The sequence below is a fragment of the Mobula birostris genome, chromosome 5 (genome assembly GCF_030028105.1).
Source record: "Mobula birostris isolate sMobBir1 chromosome 5, sMobBir1.hap1, whole genome shotgun sequence".
In the NCBI taxonomy this organism is placed as follows: domain Eukaryota; kingdom Metazoa; phylum Chordata; class Chondrichthyes; order Myliobatiformes; family Myliobatidae; genus Mobula; species Mobula birostris.
Window position 1 is genome coordinate 207,422,453 of NC_092374.1, and position 17,865 is coordinate 207,440,317.

Genomic DNA, 17,865 nt, shown 5'->3' on the forward strand with positions numbered 1-17,865 from the left:
ACGGTGAGTCCGCACCCACTAACCGCCGCCAATCTGTTTGCACCGAAGTTATAGGAAAGATGTCAATAAAGTTGAGAGAGTATAGAGGAGGTTTACTAAAATGTTGCCTGGGTTTCATCTTCTAAGTTACAGAGAAAGGTTGAACAAGTTGGGTCTTTATTCTTTGGAGCGTAGAAAGTTGAGGGGGGACTTGATAGAGGTGTTTAAGATTATGAGGGGGATTAATAGAGTTGACATGAATAGGCTTTTTCTATTGAGAGTGGGGGAGATTCAAACAAGAGGACATGAGTTGAGAGTTAAAGGACAAAAGTTTAGGGGTAACATGAGGGGGAACTTCTTTACTCAAAGAGTGGTAGCTGTGTGGAACGAGCTTCCCGCAGAAGTGGTTGAGGCAGGTTCGATGTTGTCATTTAAAGTTAAATTGGTTAGATATATGGACAGGAAAGGAATGGAGGGTTATGGGCTGAGTGCAGGTCAGTGGGACTAGGTGAGAGTAAGAGTTCGGCACGGACTAGAAGGGCCGAGATGGCCTGTTTCCGGCCTGTAATTGGAGTATGGTTATATGTGGTTATAAATTAAACATGGTTGGTTGTTCGTCCATCATTGACGTCGATGAAGACCTCGACATTATTGATGGTGTCGAGACTAGCGCGACATTTGGATTTAAGTGAGGGAGAGTTGCGCAGCGTCAGCCTCACTCTCTCTTCCCAATTCCCATCTGGATCCAGTGGCAAGACAGAGTCTAGACGGCTGGAGATGGGACTAGGCGCAGTGGATGACCAGGGCGTCTTCTGTGTCTTGTCCTGCTCTACACATTCCACGACGCTTGCAGAGACCGGCTTCTTGACCGTTGGACCTTCCATAGGTCTCGTCCGCTCAATCCGCCGGAGTCTGTCTTCACATGCTGGGATAGACAACCCCCTATCTCACCGAGGGTTTGAGACCCGTCGGCTACCCTCATCTGGTTTAGCCGGCTTGTCGAAGCCGTTGCCCGGGATGTGGCCGCTGTCGGATGCAAACAGCTACGGGGAGCCATAGGTGAGAGCTGAGTGCCAGGTGGGGACCAAAGGTGGACTAACCGCCCTAAAAAGGACGGGACATGTTCCCCCACCAGAGGTGCTACCTCTCCCTGACACCCCATACACATAAACTAGAAGTTACACACAAATTGTGTGGCATGTTTGATCGGTAATCTCCCTATTCAGATAGGACGCGTTATCAGCATTGACCCAGGGAGTAGATTAGCTTTTTAGTCTCCTTGTGAAGGCCGGCAGTCAGTAGGGGAAAGGGGAGCTGCTGTTGATTACACAGGTCGGGAATGCAAAGTGAGTGAACCGGAAAGGCAGCGGAGTCGAAAGTGCCAAACTTCTCAACGCCGCAGAGGTGCAGAAAGATACGGAGCGGTAGCAGACTGTTCTGCCCAGATCACAATGACCACCCATTACACTCCACAGTCCCATTAACTCTCACTTCACAGGCCCCTCACTCCGCTCCGATTTAACTCGAGCCCAGGGGTTCCCAACCTGGAGTCCGCAGACCGCTCGGTTTATGCGAGGAGTCCCTGGCATAAAAGGGTTGGAAACTCTTGCACTAACTTGCAACATATGTGAGGCAACGAAGCGGTTCCGCTCTTGCTTCCGTGCGTCCTTGAGGACCCCCATCACCCAGAACGCACCCCCTTCTTAGTACAACCGTCAAGGTACCGCACAGGAGCCCGTGGAAACGCACTCAACGGTACAGAAACAGCTTCTTCCCCTTCGCCATCAGATTTCTGAATGTACACTACCTCGCCATTTTTCTGTTGAGTATTGCCCTACAGATTAAATGTTATCTTTTAAATATAAATACTTTCTTATTGAAAATTATAGCTTTATATTAACTATTCTAATATCCTGCAGCTTCAACAACATATTTCATGGGAAATGCTTATGATATCAACCCTGAATCTATTTCTGATTCATGGTCTACTGACACCTATGAGATTCCTTCTTCTCCAGCCCTTCCCTCTTCCACGTATACCCTCCCACCTATACTCTCCCACCTATATTCTCCCATCTATACTCTCCCACCTATACCCTCCCACCTATACCTTCCCACCTATACCTTCCCACCTATACCCTCCCACCTATACCTTCCCACCTATATACATCCACCTATACCCTTCCACCTATACCTTCCCACTTATACCCTCCCACCTATACCCTCCCACCTATACCTTCCCACCTATACCTTCCCACCTATACCCTCCCACCTATATCCTCCCACCTATAATCTCCCAGCTTCTTACGCATCTTCCCCATCACTCGGTCTCACCTATAAGCTACCAGCTTGTACTCCTTCTCCTCCCCTAATCTTTTTCTGGCTTTTCCCCCGCCACCATCACCGCTCACACCCTTCCAGTCCGATGAAGGGTCACGACCGAAACATTGTCCGTTCATTTATCTCCGGAGATGCTGCCTGACTTGTTGAATTCCCCAGCATGTGGAGTGTGTTTCCACCGACACACCACATTTCTGGGATGTGGGAAGAAGCCCGAGAGCACCAGACGTGATCACAGGGAGACAGCACCCGAGGTCGTGATTAAATCCGGGTCTGAGGTGTTGGGTTGCCACTTCTTCAGTTATGAGGAAAGATACACTTATTTATTGTCAAAGTGCAGAAGGTCATCATATACTGCAGTGAAGATGCGGGAGCAGGGTAGGTGAAATGGAGCCTTCAGTGTTCAGGCAGTCAGCTGGTAGAATAGCCAAGTGATGTACTTCTCGTTGGCGCTTCACCTCATCCTATCAGGAGAGGAGTCCGCGTGGGAGTGGAAAGAGGAATTAAAATGGCTAGTTCGAAGTTTAAAGTAAAAGTATTATCAAAGTGCATTTCTGTCACCATATACCATAGATTTTTAAAACATGCAAAAAAACAAAAATACTCTATACTAAAAAAAGTGAGGTAGTGTCCAAGGGTTCAATGTCCATTTAGGAATGGGATGGCAGAGGGGAAGAAGCTGTTCCTGAATCGCTGAGTGTGTGTCTTCAGGCTTCCGTACCTCCCACCCGATGGTAACAATGAGAAAAGGGCATGTCCTGGGTGCTGGAGGTCCTTAATAATGGACACTGTCTTTCTGAGACACCGCTCCCTGAAGATGTCCTGGGTACTTTGTAGGCTAGTACCCAAGATGGAGCTGACTAGATTTACAACCCTCTGCAGCTTCTTTCGGTCCTGTGCAGTAGCCCCTCCATACCAGACAGTGATGCAGCCTCTCAGAATGCTCTCCACAGTACAAGTATAGAAGTTTTTGAGTGCCATTATCTACCATTCGTGATGAATGCTCTCGGTTTGCAGGAAATAATAGCCTGCAAACTTTGCCAGAGCTGGTGTGCATTGGGTTTTGTCTCTAACCTGAGTTGGAATTGTTTCTCTTTCCGCTCTTAAAATAATTTCCTTCGCTTGTGTGACGGGGTCCTGAATTACCCCTATGAACTGTGCTTTTGGAAAGAGAGAGAGAGAGAGTTATTTAACATCGATATCTTGTTTTGAAGAGAGAGAGAGACAAAGACTAACTGTTGGACTGTTACATAAAGGCACTAGAAGTAACTGTTCGATTTCTGCTGAGTTTGAGTTGGAGTTGGAGATGGCACCGAGCAGCTCGTAAGTTGCTATGGTAACCGAGGGCTGTTATTTAATGGACACTCAATGTTATGACTTCTGGCAGTGTGTTGATACTTCTCAAGGACTTTTGCCTGCTTGCATTTCTTACACAGAGAGAGGAAGGAGGGATTATTTGAGTGACAGTTGATGCTCAGCACGGGAAGATAAAATAGGAGGTCAGATGACAGACCTCAGACACGTGTTTGGACACTGAATGAGCTTTGTTGTGCCCGCAGAAAAAGTGGGATTTGGAGGATCGATCAGACAGATCGATTAGTCACTTTTGCAGTGGGAAGAGGAAAAGGGTTGACTGGTGGAGAGTTGTCCATGTGTCCACCCTCGCCTGGGGCATATCTGCACCACATAAAACTGGTCCCCTTTGTTGAAGTCACAGTCGGTGACTACTAAAGGATTTCGAAGGACAACGAGGAGATCGACGGCATCAGCTCACCTGAAGACTCAAATCTCTCTCTCTCTCTCTCTCTCTCTCTCTCTCTCTCTCTCTCTCTATCACTACTCAACTCAATAGCAAAGAGTGGTTGTAGACGGGTCATATTCTGCATGGAGGTCGGTGACCAGTGGTGTGCCTCAGGGATCTGTTCTGGAACCCCTATTCTTGGTGATTTTTATAAATGACCTGAATGAGGAAATGGAGGGATGGGTTAGTAAATTTGTTGATGACACAAAGGTTGGGGTGTTGTGAATAGTGTGGAGGGTTGTCAGAGGTTACAACGGGGCATTGATAGGATGCAAAACTGGCCTGACAAGTGGCAGATGGAGTTCAACCCAGATAAGTGTGAGGTGGTCCATTTTGGTGGGTCAAGTATGATGGCAGAATATAGTATTAATGATAAGGTTCTTGGCAGTGTGGAGGATCAGAGGGATATTGGGGTCCGAGTCCATAGGACACCAAAAGTGCTTCGCAGGTTCACTCTCTGGTTAAGAAAGCATACAGTGCATTGGCCTTCATCAACCGTGGGATTGAGTTTAAGAGCCGAGGGGTGATGTTGCAGCTCTATAGGACCCTGGTCAGACCGCACTTGGAGTACTGTGCTCAGTTCTGGTCGTCTCACTATAGGAAAGATGTGGAAACCATAGAAAGGGTGCAGAGGAGATTTAGATGGATGTTGCCTGGATTGGGGAGCATGCCTTATGAGAATAGGTTGAGTGAACTGGGCCATGTCTCCTTGGAGCGACGGAGGATGAGAGGTGACCTGATAGATGCGTATAAGATGATGAGAGGCATTGATCGTGTGGATAGTCAGAGGCTTTTTCCCAGATTGGAATGTATGATGTTGTTGGCATCACTGAATCACGGCTGAAAGAAGATTAAAGCTACAAGCTTAAAGTCCAAGAATTCACATTGCATCGAAAGGACAGACAGGAAGGCAGACGGCGTGATATTGATCTGTTAGTGAAAAATGAAGTCAAATCATTAGAAACAGGTAATGTAGGGAAGGTGATGTAGGGTGGGAAGTTGGGTAATCATTGTAGATAGAGCTAAGGAACTGCAAGGAAAAAAATACGCTGATAGGAGAAAAATACAGACCTCTGAGCAGCAGCAAAAGTATGGTCTGCAAATTGCAACAGGAGATAGAAAATGCATGCCAAATGGTCAGTCTCACAGAAGTCACGGGGAAAAGCAGGCTGGCAATCTCACAGTAGTCACGGAGAAAAGCAGAAACTCCAAGAGGGGGAATTTCTAGAGTGCCACTGAGGTGGCATGCATTTTCTATCTCCCGTTGCAATTTGCAGCTTGATGATGAGCCCACTAGGGGAGCAGCTATTCTGCATTGGGTGTTGTGCAATGAACCAGCATTGATCGGAAAACTTAAGGTAAAAGAACCGTTAGGGGAAAGTCATCATAATATGTTCAAACTCACCCTGAATTTTGAGAGAGAGAAGCTAAAGTGAGATTACAGAGGCATGAGAGAGGAGTTGTCCAGAATTGACTGGTAAAGAACACTGGCAGGGATAACGGCAGAGCAGCAATAGCTGGAAATTTTGGAAGCAATTTGGAAGGCACAGAACGTATACATTCCAAAGAGGAGGAAGCAGCCTAAAGGAAAGATGATACAACCATGGCTAACAAGACAAGTCAAAGCCAATATAAAGGCAAAGATCGAGGCAGGGTTGCAGCAGGAGGAGGAGCAGGAGGCTCGGGAGAGCACTGAGTGCTGGGCAGCAGCTCAGGTGAGTGTGCTTTAAAATGGAGCGCGGAGGCAACCGAAGCGTTAAACAGAGTGTTGATTAGTTGATTAGAGGGAGTGAGTAATTGGCAGGGACAAATGAAAGGAGAGGTAACTGAAGAGGAGCGGCCAGTGTGTGAGTGGCTCAGTGTAGGAGTGGAGCTTTGAGGCTTTGGCTTGAGAGGCTTCGGCGAGCAGGGGCTGAGGACGAGCCTGCTTCCAGTGAGGTAAGGCCTGGTAAGTTCCTTTAATTAATTTAATTAACTTAGGAGTTGGTAATGGAGGCAGCAGTTAGGGCAGTCGACTGCTCCGTTTGCAGGATGTGGGAAGTCAGGGCGAGCACAATCGTCCCTGATGACTACACCTGTAAAAGGTGCAACCAGCTGCAGCTCCTGACAAACCGAGTTAGGGAACTGGAGCTGGAGCTGGATGAACTTCAGATCATTTGTGAGCCAGAGGCAGAAATAGAGAGGAGTTTCAGGGAGACAGTCACCCTTAAGAGCCAGGAGACAGGTAGCTGGGTGACTGCCAGGAGAGGGAAGGAGAATAGACAGAATGAGCAGAGCTCCCCTGTGGCCATTCCCATCAATAATAAGTATACCGTTTTGGATACTGTTGGTGGGGATGACCTACCAGGGACAAGTTGTAGTGGTTGCGTCTCTGGCACCGAGATGGGACCCTCAGCTCAGAAGGGAAGGAGGGAAAAGAGGAGAGCAGTAGTGATAGGGGATTTGATAGTTAGGGGGACAGATAAGAGGTTCTGTGGAAGAGTTCGAGAATCCCAGATTGTCTGTTGCCTCCCTGGTGCCAGGGTCCGCGATATCTCAGATCGAGTTCTCGGTATTCTCAGGAGAGAGGGTGAGCAGCCAGATGTCATGGTCCATGTAGGGACCAATGGCATGGATAGGAAGGAGGAGGAGGTCCCGCAAAGAGAGTTTAGGGAGTTAGGTGGAAAGTTGAAGGACAGGACCTTCAGGGTTGCAATCTCAGGAATGCTACCTGTGCCACGTGCTAGTGAGGCTAGAAATAGGAAGATAATGCAGCTGAATACGTGGCTCAGGAGTTGGTGCTGGAGGGAGGGCTTCATGTTTCTGGACAATTGGGCCTTGTTCCAGGGAAGGTGGGACCTGTTCCGACGGGACGGGTTGCACCTGAACTGGAGGGGGACGAACATCTTTCTGGGAAGGTTTGCCAGTGCTGCTCCGGGGGTTTAAACTAGATTTGCAGGGGGAGGGGAACCGGAGTGTTAGAGCAGATAGTGAGGTGGAGGAAAATAAAGGTCATGCAAGGACTGCATGTATAGACAGAAATCAAAGGTTTGTACATGATAGAAATGTTCTCAGGTGCATCTATTTCAATACAAGGAGTATTGTAGGTAAAGGATATGAGATTAGGGTGTGGATTGACACGTGGGATTACGACATTATTGCTATTAGTGAGACTTGGTTGCAGGAGGGGCAGGACTGGCAGCTTAATGTTCCGGGGTTCTGTTGTTTCAGACGTGACAGAGGGGGAGAGATGACAGGGGGTGGAGTGGCATTACTAGTCAGGAAAAATATCACAGCTGTGTGTAGACAGGACAGCCCAGAGTTCTTGTCTACAGAGGTTATATGGGTGGAGCTGAGGAACGGGAAAGGTGTGACCACACTAATCGGGTTGTATTATAGACCGCCCAATAGTCAGAGAGAATTGGAGGAGCAAATCTGCAGAGAGATAGCAGACTGATGTAAGAAACAGTAAGTTGTAATAGTGGGGGATTTTAACTTTCCACATATCGACTGGGACTCCCACACTGTGAAAGGGTTAGATGGTGTGGAGTTTGTCAAATGTGTTCAGGGAAGTTTTCTGAATCAATATAAAGATGTATCAACAAGAGAGAATGCAATACTTGATCTCCTATTAGGGACCAGACAGGTCAGGTGACAAAAGTATGTGTAGGCGAACATTTTGGGTCCAGTGACCATAATATCATTAGTTTCAAGTTAATTATGGATAAGGATCTGGTCCTCGAGTTGAGGCTCTAAATTGGAGAAACATCAATTTTGAGGAAATGAGAAAGGATCTAGGAAGAGTGGATTGGGATAAGTTGTTTTCTGGCAAGGATGCGTTCAGTATGTGGAAGGCCTTCAAAGGTGAAATTTTGAGGGTGCAGAGTTTGCATGTTCCTGCCAGGATTAAAGGCAAAGTTAATAGATATAGGGAACCTTGGTTTTCAAGGAATATTGGCGATCTGGTTAAGAAAAAGAGACAGGTGTATAGCAGGTACAGGCAACTAGGAACAAATGAGGTACTTGTAGAGTATAGAAAATGTAAGAAAATACTAAAGAAGGAATTCAGGAAGGCAAAAGGAAGACATGAGGTTGCTTTGGCAGATAATGTGAAGGTAAACCCGAAGGGTTTCTACAAGTATATTAAGAGTAAAACGATAGTAAGGGACAAAATTGGTCCCCGAGAAGATCAGGGTGGTCGTCTATGTGTGGAGCCTCAGGAGATGGGGGAGATCTTAAACAATTTTTGCATCAGTATTTATTCAGGAAACTGGCAATGTGTATATGGAAGGAAGGGAAACAAGCTGTAGTGTCATGGAACATATAGAGATTGAAGAGGAGGAGGTGCTTGCTGCCTTACAGCGAATAAAGGTAGATAAATCCCCCGGGCCTGACATGATATTTCCTTGGGCCTTGAGAGAGACTAGTGTAGAAATTGCAGGGGCCCTGGCAGAAATATTTAAAATGTCCATAGCCACGGGTGTGGTGCCAGAGGATTGGAGGGTAGCTCATGTTGTTCCGTTGTTTAAAAAAGGCTCCAAAAGTAAACCAGGTAATTAGAGGCCAGTGAGCCTGACATCAATAGTAGGTAAATTACTGGAAAGTGTTCTGAGAGATCGGATATACAAGTATTTGGACAGCCAAGGGATGATTAAGAATAATCAACATGGCTTTGTGCGTGGTAGGTCGTGTTTAACAAATCTTGTAGAGTTTTTCGAGGAGGTTACCAAGAAAGTAGATGAAGGAAAGGCTGTGGATGTTGTCTACATGGACTTTAATAAGGCCTTTGACAAGGTCCCACATGGGAGGTTAGTTCAGAAGGTTCAGACACTAGGTATCCATGGAGAGGTTGTAAACTGGTTTCAAAATTGGCTGCGTGGGAGAAGACAGAAATTGGTAGTGGATAATTACTTCTCAGACTGGAGGCCTGTGACTCGTGGTGTGCCTCAGGGATCTGTGCTGTGACCATTGTTGTTTGTTGGCTATATCAATGATCTAGATAATAATGTAGTAAATTGGATCAGCAAGTTTGCTGATGACACTAAGATTGGAGGCATTGTGGACAGTGAGGAAGGCTTTCAAAGCTTGCAGAGAGATCTGGACCAACTGAAAAAATGGGCCAGAAAATGGCAGATGGAATTTAATGCAGGCAAGTGTGAGGTATTGCATTTTGGAAGGACAAATCAAGATAGGACATACACAGTAAATGGTAGGCCACTGAGGAGTGCGGAGGAACAAAAGAATTTGGAAGTTCAGATACATAATTCCCTGAAAGTGGCGTCACAGGTAGGCAGAGCTGTAAATAAGGCCTTTGGCATCCTGGCATTCATAAATCAAAGTATTGAGTATAGGAGTTGGGATGTTATGGGGAGGTTGTATAAGACATTGGTGAGGCCAAATTTGGATTATTGTGTACAGTTCTGGTCACCTAACCATAGGAATGATATCAGTAAGATTGAAAGAATGCAGAGAAGATTTACTAGGATGTTGCCGGGTCTTCAGGAGTTGAGTTACAGGGAAAGATTGAACAGGTTAGGACTTTATTCCTTGGAGCATAGAAGAATGAGGGGAGATTTGATAGAGGTTTACAAAATTATGAGGGGTATAGACAGAGTAAATGTGAATAGTCTCTTTCCATTTAGATTAGGAGAGATAAATAGGAGAGGACATGGCTTTAGGGTGAAAGGGGAAAGATTTAGGGGGAACATTAGGGGGAACTTCTTCACTCAGAGAGTGGTGGGAGTGTGGAATGAGCTGCCCTCTGACGTGGTAAATGCAGGCTCACCCTTAAGTTTTAAGAATAAATTGGATGGATACATGGATGAGAGAGGTCTGGAGGATTATGGACTGAATGCAGGTCAATGGGACTAGCAGAATAATGTTTCGGCACAGACTAGAAGGGCCGAATGGCCTGTTTTCTATGCTGTAGTGTTCTATGGTTCTATGGTTCTAGGAGAGGGCATATAATAAAACAAAACTTAGTGGGAAGTTAGAGGATCAGGAAACTTTTAAAAACCATCAAAAGGCAACTAAAAAGTCACTAAGAGTGTAAAGATGGAATACAAAAGTTAGCCAATAATATTAAAGACGATACCAAAAGTTTCTTCAGATGCATAAAGTGTTAATGAGAGGCAAGAGTGGATATCGGACCGCTAGAAAACAATACTGGAGAGGTAGCAATGGGGGACAACAAAAGGGTGGATGAACTGAATAAGAATTTTGCATCAGTCTTCACTGTGGAAGAAACTAGCAGTGTGGTGGAAGTTCCAGGTGTCAGATGTCATGTAGTGTGTGACGTAACTGTTACTAGGGAGAAGGTTCCTGAGAAACTGAAAGGTCCGAAGGTAGATAAGTCACCTGGACCAGATGGTGCACACCCCAGTGTTCTCAAACAGGTGGCTGAAGAGATTGAGGAATGATCTTTCAAGAAACCGTAGATCCTGGAAGGTTTTGGAAGGCTAGGAAATTACAAATATTACTGCACTCTTCAAGAAGGGAGAGAGACATAAGAAAGGAAATTACAGGCCAGTTAGTCTGACCTCTGTGGTTGGGAAGATGTTGGAGGCGGTTAGTAAGGATGTGGTTCAGTGTACTCGGAGGCACATGGTAAAATAGGCTGCTGTCAGCATGGTCTCCTCAAAGAAAAATCTTTCCTGACAAAACTGTTGGAATTCTTTGAAGAAATAACAAGCAACATAAACAATGGAAAATCAGTTAATGCTGGATACGGGACTGGCAGAAGCCCTTTGACAAGCTGTCATGCATGAGGCTGCTTGACAAGCAATGAGCCCATGGCAGTATAGGCAATGGATGGCTTTGTTGCAAGGTTTGCAGATAATACAAAGATGGAGGGGCAGGTAGTTTTGAGGGAGTAGAGAGGCCACAGAAGAGGCAGATGGAATGCAATGCTGGGAAGTGTATGGTCATACACTTTGGTAGAAGAAATGAAAGGGTTCACTGTTTTCTACATGGAGAGGTACGAAGGAACTTGAGAGTGCTTGTGCAGGATTCCCTAAGGTTAATTTGTAGGTCGAGACTGTGGCGAGGAAGGCAAATGCAATATTTGCATTCATTTCAAGAGGACTAGAATATAAAAGCAAGGATGTAATGTTGATACTTTATAAAGCACTGGTGAGGCCTCACTTGGAGTATGGTGAGCAAGTCTGAGCCTCTCATCTCTGAAAGAATGTGCTGAAACTGGAGAGGGTTCAAAGGAGATTCACGAAAATGATTCCAGGAGTGAACACTCCTCATATGAAGAGAGTTTGATGGCTCTGAACTTGCATACACTGGAATTCAGAAGAATGAGGGGTGATCTTATTGAAGTCTATTGAATGCTGAAAAGCGTTGAAAGAGTGAATGTGGAGAGGCTGTTTCCTGTGGTGCAGGAGTCTAAGACCAGAGGACACAACCTCAGAATAGAGGGGCGTCATTTTAGAACAGAGATTAGGAGGAATTTCTTTAGCCAGAGGGTGGTGTATCTGTGGAATGTTTTTGCCACAGGGAGCTGTGGAGGTCAAGTCTTTATGTATATTTAAGGCAGAGGTTGATAGATTCTTGATTTGTCAGGGCATGAAGGGATCTGGGAGAAGGCAGGAGGTTGGGGCTGAGAGGAAAAATTGATCAGCCATGACGAAGTAGTGGAGCAGATTTGATGGGCCGAATGGCCTAATTTTGCTCCTATATCTTATGGTCTTACAGTCTAAAATTGCTGGTGTAGTGGATAGCGAGAAAGGCTGCCAGGGCTTGCAGTGAGATTTGGATCAGCTGTAGAATATGGGCTGAAAATAGTGAATGGAATTTAATGCAGACAAGTTCAAGGTGTTGCACTTCAGTGGGACCAACCAGGGCAGGTCTTACACAATGAACGGTAGGGCTCTGAGGATTGTAGTAGAACAAAGGGATCTTGGAATGCATTGAGAGTCACAGATAGATGGGATCATAAAGAAAGTTTTTGGCACATTGGCCTTCAGAAGTCAAAGTATTGAGTGCAGAAGTAGGATGTTACATTTGAAGTCAGATAAAACAATACTGATGTCTAATTTGAAGTATGGTGTGTACTTTTAGTCTCCTACCCACAGGAAAGATGTAAATAAGGTTGAAAGAGTACAGAGAAAATTTACAGGATTTTATCAGGTCTGGAGGATCTAAGTTATAAGGAAAGATTGAATTGGGAAGGACTTTATTCCCTGGAATGTAGAAGGTTGAGAGGAGGATTGATAGAGGTATACAAGATTATGAAGGGTATAGACAGGGTAAGTGAGGTTCAGTGGGACTACAACCAAAGGTCATGGGTTAAGAGTGAAAGGTGAAAAGTTGAAGGGGAACATGAGGGGAAACCTCTTCACTCAGAGGGTTGTGAGAGTGTGGGTTGAACTGCCAGCACATGGTGCATGTGAGCTCGATTTCAACAGTTGAGAGAGTCTGGATAGGTCAATGGATAGTAGGGGTGTGGAGGGTTATGGTCATGGTGCAGAGTGATGGGAGTTGGTAGTTTAAATTTTTTCAATACTGTCTAGATGGGCTGAATGGCTGACCCTAGTCCATCTGGTCCAGGTGACTTGTGTACCTTCAAACCTTTCAGTTGCCCAAGCACCACCTCCCTAGTAATAGCAACATGCACGACTTCGTCTCTGCCTGTGTCACTTGCGCCCAGTACAAGACGTCAGGTCAGCTCCCTGCGGGTCTGTTGTGTTCGCTGTCTGTGCCTCTGGTCACTCTCGATAAAATCCTCTCGGTAGATTTAATCACTGGTCTGAGGAAACCGCTACCTTGCTCTCCCTAAGCTCCCATCTGCTCGTGAGACCGTCACCCTTATTGTTCAACGTGTTTTTAGGCTGCACCGAAGACTACAGTTCACACCCGTTTCTGAAAGGTCTTCTGTTTTCTTGTGGAAGCCACAGCCAACCTTCCGTCTGGTTTCCAACCCCGATCTAATGGCCAGACTGAGACAGCGCATCAAGGGGTGGAGATAGCCCTGCGCTGCCTGGTCTATTCCAAGCACAGGTCCTGGGGCTCGCAATTGGTTTGGACAGAAATTACCGACAGCACCCACCGGTGGCGTAACCTCTTTGAAAGCCAGATGAGACTCCAGCCACCGCTCTTCCCCGAGCAGGGTGGGAAAGGTTTAGAAGTCTATGGACCACACATTGGGAAATGGGACCAGCTTGGACGGCACCTGGTGCTCAGACACCCCCTCCCCAAACGCCTCAGTCGCCAGCGGGATGTTGTAGTTGTGAGAATGCCTCAGTTTTGCTGGTGGGAGGTTTCAATTTCCCGAAATCGGGGGGGGGGCGCAGAAAGGGTGTGTGATGAATTTAGTGGCGGAGTGGAAGAGATGGTCAGTTATATTAACAGCAAAAGGGTGCTGAGGGACAGACTATTTCCTTTTTGAGACACTCGGGGCCGCCTATGTGTGGAGCCGCAGGTGATGGCTGTGCGTATAAAGGCGAATGGTTTGGGTGCCAGATGAATGGTGATAATACAGAGGGAGTTCTTGAATTATGAGTATCATAAGCAAGGAGATATTTTGCACAACCCTGGACTTTGTGGAACGCAAGAAAAGAAATAACCGTGGCTCTTGTAGAGATAGTTCCTTCGCAGTTATCTACCAGTTGCAGAAGACGAGAATGCGTTTAATGTCGTTCCGTTGTTCAAAAAGTGTAACAAACGCAGGCCTGGGAATCCTGCCGGTGAGCTGGATTTAGTTGCCAGAAAGTTACTCCGGGGAGTTCTGAGGCACACGGCCTGGATAGTCAATAGCCGATCAGATGTTTTGTACATGAGCTTCTGTGAAGCCTTCTACAAAGTCCCGGGTGTCAGGCTGCTCGAGAAGGCTCTGTTGCGTGGAATTCGGGCGGTGGGGCTGTGGCGGCGTAGCGAGGTGGATTCACGGTTGGCTTTTTCGTAGAAAGCAGAGGCTTTGTCTGACCAGAGGCTTGTGACTGGTGGGGTGCCCCAGGAATCATAGCTAGGACCTCTGTAATTTATTACATTAAAACGGTTTGGATATGAATGCACGTGACTTGATTAGCAAGTTTGCCAATTATACTTGATATTGAAACAGATTACAAGGAATTGCAGAGAGATTTTGATCGGATCGGGGGATGGGCTGAGGAATAGCAAATGGATTTCAATGGCGATGCGTGTCACGTGATGAGTTTGGCCCTTCAAACGGGAGGGGGGCCTGGACAATGATTCGCAGGGTGCTGACCAGTGTTGTGGAACAGTGCGACCCGGGAGCACAAGTGCAAGTGGTCACACGGGTGGACGTAGTGGAGAAGAAGGCAAGTAACTTGCTCACCTTCGTCCGTCAGGACATCTTGCGGTTGTACTCTGCCATTGGCGAGTCCGCACTTGAGGTACCGTGTAAAGTGAGGGGCACCGATGGGGTGACTGCACCGGCTTCTTCGGGGGGCTGGGAAATCGAGACCTAGAGGGCACAGGTTTCGGGTGAGGGGGTTAAGATGTAAGACGAACTGGACGGGCACCTTTCTACAAGGAGGGCGAATGGCTGCCACAGGAAGTGCACGAGGCAGACACAATAAACAATTTAAAACGCAGTTGGACGGGTACACGGATTGGAAAGGTTTAGACATTTATCGGTAAGTGGGATACCGTCTGGCGCTGAGCATGGCGCGGCTGGTTTCCCTGCTGTATGACTGTGCTACTATGAGACATCCCGGGTCGGGTGGGGGGGGCGGGGGGGCGGGAAATCCGAGCTGAGCTTGGAACGGGACAGACCCGTTTACGTTTTCCCGAGCCTGCTTATTCCAGGTTTTAAAGAGATACAAGACTAGGAGCTGGCAGACGGAGCGGTATCACCACTCTGACGTCACTGGATGGAGACCCAGATACTGTAAGGAGTGTAAACACGAGGAATTCTGCAGATGCTGGAAACTCAAGCAACACGCATCAAAGTGCTGGAAGGAGCGTTAGCTTTATTGAAAAGTTTGCACAGTTAGATGAGTACCGGCTATATAGCGGCGGGACAGCAGTCGGAAAGGGAGTGCGGTCGGTACCGAGCCCAGATCGGGAGCGGTGGACAATGCAGTACAAGAAAGCCTTCCCATCACCAGAGCCCAGGAGAGTTAGTCCACACAGGAGGTGCGCCGCATCTGGCACCCGCTGGCCGTTCTGCCCCGTGTGTACAGCGCGCCTGGTAAGAACCCGTGTGTTCACTCTCCGAGGAGCCGCGTCGCCGTGGGTGGCCGGTGGTCGCTGACCGGGTTCCCAATCGCACTGCTGCATCAGGAAGTACAAGGGTCATGTAGCGGGGCACCCCTCTCCCTGCACCGTGTCCTGGAGCCCCAGGCCGTCATGGGACGTGTCATCTCGAGATCGCTTCCTTCGACAGCGCCGTTGGACCACGGATAGCGGAGATCCCAGAGTCGCGTTGTGGCAGTGCGGTCACGATGAGATTCACTGGTTGGACACGGAGAGCCGATGCCAGGTTGGGTGAGCTGGCCGGTGCCGTGATTACTGAGGGCTGGTGACGGGAGAGCGTTAATAGCGGACGGCGTGTAGAAAGCGATGTTTAACATGAAACAGGGCGGGGAATCAACGCGTCTTCGTCGGCCTCACGGGATGGGACAGTTGATCCCGCCAGTGACGACGAACCAGATCTCCTTCCTGGAAGGTAAAACAGAGAGAGTGGAAGGGCAGTCCCTTCACTGAAGGGGTCGTTCTGATGAGCAGGGACGTACCCTGAGGTTCTGCAGTGAAAACGGCTGCCTTTGACCGGGACCGTGTGGAGAGGCGCTGGGTTACGCGTTCCTAGAGTTATAGAGCACGCAAATTCCCCGAGCAGCAGCGTGATTTTCACAAGATCACAAGACAAAGGAGCAGAAGTAGGCCATTCGGCCCGCCGAGTCTGCTCGGCCACTCCACCATGAGCTAAACTTTTCTCCCATCTAGTTCCAATTTCCGGCTTTTTCCCCATATCCCTTGATACCCTGACAAATTAGATACCTATCAATCTCCTCCGTAAACACCCTCAATAATCGGGCCTCCACAGCTGTATGTAGCAACGAATTCCATAGATCCACGACCCTCTGGCTAAAACAAATTCCCCTCATCTGTTTTAAATGGGTACCCTCTAATTCTAAGACTGTGGCCTCTTGTCCTGGACTCACCCGCCAAGGGAAACAGCCTTTCCACATCTACTCTGTCCAACCCTTTCAACATTCGAAATGTTTCTATGAGATCCCCTCTCATTCTTCTATACTCTAATTAATACAATCGAAGAGCCGACAAACGCTCCTCGTATGTTAGCCCCTGCATTCCAGGAATCATCCTCGTAAATCTTTTCCGACATCTGAACATCCCTTCTAAGATAGGGGGCCCAAAACTGCACACAGTATTCCAGATGAGGTCTCACCAGTGCCCCATAGACACCTCCTTACTCTTGTACGCTATTCCACTATTTTCTTCGCCAGTTGTAAGAGAAATGTGGACAGGTGCATGGATGAGAGGGGTATACAGTACTGTGGTCCAGGTGCAGGTCAAAGGCACGGGGCGGAATAATATTTCGGTATGGCCGACCTGGGTGTCTCTAAGGCACTGCTGTGTGGGTTACTGCGGAAGATCAGGCAACACACACAGAATGCGGAGGAACTCGTCAGGCCGGGCAGCGTCTACGGGAAAGAGCACAGTCGACGTTTCGGGCCGAGACCCCTCGGCAGGACCGGAGAAAGGAAAAGGTGAGTCAGAATTAAGAAAGGGAGGGAGGGAAGAACCTCAAGGTGATAGGCGAGACTAGCGGGGCAGGATGAAGTAAAGAGCTGGGAAGTTGATTAGTGAAATGCATACAGGGCTGGAGAAGGGGAATCTGATAGGAGAGGACAGAAGGCCGCGGAAGAAAGAAAAGGGGGGGGGGAGCACCAGAGGGAGGTGATGGGCAAGTAAGGAGGTGAGGTGAGAGAGGGAAATGGAAATGGTGAAGGTGGGGTTGGGCATCACCGGAAGTTTGAGACATTGATCAGGTCGGAGATCCCCAGACGGAATACCAGGTGTTGCTCCTCCAGCCTGAGCGCGGCCTCATCCTGACAGTGGAGGAGGCCGCGGATGGACACACCGGAATGGGAATGGGAAAGTGGAATTAAAATGGGTGGCCACCGGGAGATCCCGCTTTTTCCAGCGGATGGAGCGTAGATGCTCGGCGAAGCGCTCTCCCAATCTATGTCGGGTCTCACAGAGAGCATTGGACACAGTGTATGACCCCAACAGGTTCACAGATGAAGTGTTGGGAGGTCTGTCTGGGGCGCTGAATGGTAGTGAGGGAGGAGGTATAGGGGCAGGTGTGACACTTGCTCCACTTGCAAGGATAAATACCAGGAGGGAGATCAGTGGGGAGGGACGGGTGGACAAGGGAGTCGCGAAGAAAGCGATCCCTGTGGAAAGCAGAAAGTGTGTGTGGGGGGGGCGACGGAAAGCTGTGCTTGGTGATGGGATCCTGTTTCTTTTCAGATTTTATGTCAATGGTCTGGATGAAAGAATTGATAAACTTGTGGCCACGTTTGTGGACAAGAGGAAGGTAAGCAAAGGGACAGGTAGTGTTAACGAAACAGGGTGTCTGCAGAGAAACAGACAGATTGGGAGAACGGGTAGATGGAGGACACTGTAGGGAACTGCGTGACATGCACTTTAGTAGAAGGAATGAAGGCATGGACTACCTTCCAAAGGTGGAGAAAATTCAAACTTCAGAAGTTCAAAGAGATGTGAGAGTTCTCATGCACGATTCCCCAATGGTGAACTTGCAGGTTGAG